Here is a 4,552-nt window from a genome sequence, read left to right on the forward strand (position 1 = left end):
ACACACACACACACACACACACACACACACACACACACACACACACACACACACACACACACACACATTCTTATTGATGATTATATATCTTTTTTTATCAAATTCTTTCATATTTCAACGCTATCATTATTAATCTCAAGACAAGAAATATTTTTGACATAGTTATAATTTGTAAAAATGGTAGGTTTTTTAAATTTCAGTTGGTCCTTTTCAAATGTTTCATAAACTATAACTAGGTCAATAAGATAGTCATATCAAGTTAACAATGTTTCTAGTCTTCTATGTAATCAAATGAGAAGTATGGGTGAAGGAGATCTGTCAGAGGTTTATGACTTATACATCAAATCCCTTTAAAAAAGGATTCCTTAAATTAAACATTTCATTTTACAAAGGAAAAGTTTTAGTCCATATAGAAATAGAATAACTCTGTGTGTGTGTGTATATATATATACATACATATAATATTACACACACACACACATATGGGTTGTTTAATGTCTCATGATGACATAGGCTTCTAACCCTTTATAAATCTAACAGAGAAAAATAAAAGAAGAAAGAAGGAAGATCTTTCTTATATGAACTGAAAGAGAAAGAAATGAAATGCAATAAGTTCCATTACAGTGTAATGGCATTTAGAAATGGTTTCTGACTAATGTAAAATGAATGGATGAAGTCAATCCTAAACAACAAAATTTCTAATTGTAAAGCAACAATATGAAATATCTGAAGAGATTTAAAGGATTTCTCACAAACATTCATAAGAGATGAAATATAGAACTAAGACATGGATTCAATGAAAGTGAAGGAATTCTGATTGGAAATTGAAAAGAATATCATTGTATGACAAAGAATATATTTATTTCCCTCTATGAGCTCTGTTGAACCTAAATCTAATTTGCTTGAAGTATACAAATTCTTTAAATACCTAGACAGTGCTGCAACTGTATCCTGTTTTACACACTGCAGCTAGATTCTCTCTGAAAGCACTTATGTCACAATAGTAACCTTGGAAACAAATCCAAGAAGTTGCTGTAACAGGAAATTATGGACTAAAAAAAACCCAGCCTCACAATCAAAATATGTTTTTGATACAAGATTCTTTATCAAGGAAACATGAAAAAATCTTTAATGTATTTTGTATGTGATGTTGTTTATTGGTTAGTAATTTTGAACAATTACATTGTGGTAGCATAATATTAGTTACTTATTAATTACTAACATTGACACAAGGCCACATATTTCCAGAGAAGAAATATGGTCAATTTGGTTAATGATATTATATTACTGGTACCTGTTTACTTGACCCAAGAAGGATAAATGACAAAATCAACTCAGGCAGTATTTGAAATCAAAACAAAGAGGCATAACTGAATTGTCCATACCACTCCTCACGCTCATCATATTTTAATATCTTCACTGCAGTTTAAAGTTATGAAAGTCATCCTATCATCCATATTAATGAAATTTAACTTTATCTGTTTGGTTTCTTAAACTTTTTAAATCTCAAATGAATATATGATTTTTTTGTCATGCAAAAAAGCTTATGGAAAATGAAATTTAAAAAAAAAAAGGTATTCTAAATAACTCAGTCAACATTAATTAGGGGTGCACTAAGCAGTGTATGAAATATAGGTGTGTACAATCATATTTAACATGTTCATGTACACTGCAGAAATTCTCTCAAGAGAAGGAATTCTCCTTTTCAATCCACCATTTGGCTATGAATGATCTCACTGAAATGTAGGATGCATGTGGTTCTGCATCATTACATCTCATCAGCTGCAGGTACAGAGTCATTGTTCCTAGCCACTAAGAACTTGTTCTTACATTAGAGTAACACATTTACATTTGCTGATGTAAGCAGAGTTTATGTCAAGCTGGAATTAATTACTCAGAGGTGGACCAAGCAGGAATAAATGAAATATAGATGTGTACAATCATATTTAACAAGTTTGTGTACACTCAGACCTAGTCAGACATATGCTGCCCAATGGTTGTTTTTCACACATATTGTCTACAAGAATTTCTTTCTTTCCAGACATTTTCTGCTATGTATGTCTTTCTTTATCCAAGTGTACACAGATATTACATATGACTGTACACACCTACAATTCAGTCAACAGCTGCTATCCCTAATCCAGTCCAGATTGAGCAGCCCTCTGATCATTATTGTCCTGTCACTGATAGGAATGTATTTAAATGTACACTTTAAGATGACATGATGTGATTTAAGGGAGATTTGGTTGCTATTACTAGCAGGTCCAGCTACTACATAAAGGCTGTCTTGGTTCTTTCAACTGTTGGTGAGAAGCATTAATCTAAATACACAAAAGAACTATATGAAAAAATCACAGGTTATTATGTCATTAAATATAAATCTAAAATGAACCATTGTATATATTATATATAATGCTGAATTTTCAGGTTAGAAATTTAAGTCAGTAGTATAAAAAAATCATTGTCTTAAATGACATTTTTTGTTATTTTTTTGGGGTCCAAATTTAAAGAAACAAAAGTAAAAGTATTTAAAACGACATCTTTATAAGTTATTTTTAACTTATTCTAATTTCAAACATCAAGTAAAGAGATCAACAGCAGAACCACAATACATCTAAAGGTTATTTGGGAAGCTTATTTTTTTCATATGAAAGTTAATAATTTATAGTTGCTGTTAAATCTTCATCCATAGAATTATTAATGTATTTCATTTTTCTTTTTGTGTGTAATGGAAACTTGTATAGAAATGTAGTTTACAGTATAACAGGATCGACTGCTTCAACTTAGACATCAGCTTTGTCAGATACCAATGTAGAATAATACATGATGCAAAGAAGAATTTTGCCCATAGGTGTGTAAAAGAGTGAGATATCATGGTTTGGTTTTTCTCCTCATACTTCATAGACATTCAGTTTGGCACATAAATCAGGTGCTGAAGTTATGATTGGTTTTGAAGGAGATGAAGGAACTAGCCTTGGTACATCTGCAATAATAATAATAATAATGACAATAATAATAATAATAATAATAATAATAATAATAATAAATTTAAAACAACAACAACAACAATAATAATTCTTTAGAATCTTTGTGGTTTATATCATTGTTTACAATTTTGCTTCAATTGTTTTCAAATTTGGTATATGGATTAAATTTTGTATACCAATTATGAAAATGAAATTCATTTTTCCTATAAATCCCTAATTAAAAAGTTATTAGCCTTTAAAATTTTCAAAATTTGGGTATTTTAGCCAATCAGAAGCAAGTATTTTAGACATTACCATGACGAAGAAATCTGTTTCTATAGTAACCAAGGCAAAGAAGCACTACATGTTCCATAGCTGATTGCAAAGAACTCTGTTTCCATAGTAACCAAAGATGCTGTGCATGCACACAAGGAGTGTAACCACCACTTGTTCTATCATTGTTTTCATAACAGATGAGACTCACACTCAACAAATTGAAAGTACCTGGGTATGGTTGACTCTTATATTTGTGAATTTATGTGGAGAAGGAGATATGAGAAAGATAATTTATTTTATAAAATCATAGAGTGTATTGCGAATTTTCATTCTTGAATTTCTTTAAATAATAAATGTCTGTTTTAAACAATGTTTTGACTGTTATTTCTAGCAAATCCTGTTGGTTTGTTTGTAGCTTTTAAATATTTAATTTGCTCGCGAATGTTTTAATATCAACTTTGCATGTGCATATTTTAATGTTTTGGCTGTTATTTCTAGCAACTCCTGTTGGTTTGTCTGTTCGTAGCTTTTAAATATTTAATTTGCTTGCATAGCTAGTTTAATGCCGATGCCAGACCCCGGCGTGATGATGGAAGATTGGCTGAAAGTTCTGAAAATTATCAAACTTTGAACACCTGTAACATTTTTGCAAAATTTTTCTGGAATAAATGAATAACAAATTTGGATTCAGTGTCAAAAATTACATCTATATAATGCATTAAAAGAATTTTTAAAGATAATTGTAAACAGTGACAAAAACCACAAAGATCCATCCTTTCTGAAATTTTTTGCCGGGAGGAAGCTAGTTGATTACAGCGACCCCCAGGGTCTGACTAGTACTTATTTCATTGACCCCCAAAAGGATGAAAGGTAAAGTTGATCTTGGTGGAATGTGAACCCTGAACATAAAGATAGACAAAATGCCACTAAGCATTTTATCCAATATGCTAATGATTCTGCCAGCTAGCACATATTAATAATAATAATAATAATAATAATAATAATAATCCTTTCTACTAAAGGCACAAGGCCTGAAATTTGGGGGAGGGGATTAATCGATTACATTGACCCCAGTGTGTAATAAGTGATACTTATTTAATTGACCACAAAAGGATGAAGGGCAAAGTTGACCTTGGCAGAATTTGAACTCAGAACATAGCGGTGGGCAAAATATTGCTAAGAATTTCGTCCAATGTGCTAATGATTCTGCCAGCTCATCACCTAAATAAAAATAATAATAATAATAATAATAATAATAATAATAATAATAATAATAATAATAATAATAATAATAATAATAATAATAATAA

The 4,552-nt window shown here is 30.3% G+C and overlaps 1 long non-coding RNA gene across 2 annotated transcripts in view; it reads right to left on the bottom strand.

Moving 5' to 3' along the window:
• Positions 1-6: 6 nt before the first annotated feature.
• LOC106869446 (uncharacterized) overlaps positions 7-4,552 on the bottom strand; it is a 65,610-nt gene continuing 61,064 nt past the window's right edge. For both annotated transcript variants that reach the window (XR_008263974.1, XR_001409400.2), the window contains exon 3: positions 7-2,983. This is a non-coding gene — a long non-coding RNA (uncharacterized LOC106869446). The remainder of the gene's footprint in view (positions 2,984-4,552) is intronic.

This window comes from Octopus bimaculoides, chromosome 4 (genome assembly GCF_001194135.2).
Source record: "Octopus bimaculoides isolate UCB-OBI-ISO-001 chromosome 4, ASM119413v2, whole genome shotgun sequence".
NCBI lineage: Eukaryota > Metazoa > Mollusca > Cephalopoda > Octopoda > Octopodidae > Octopus > Octopus bimaculoides.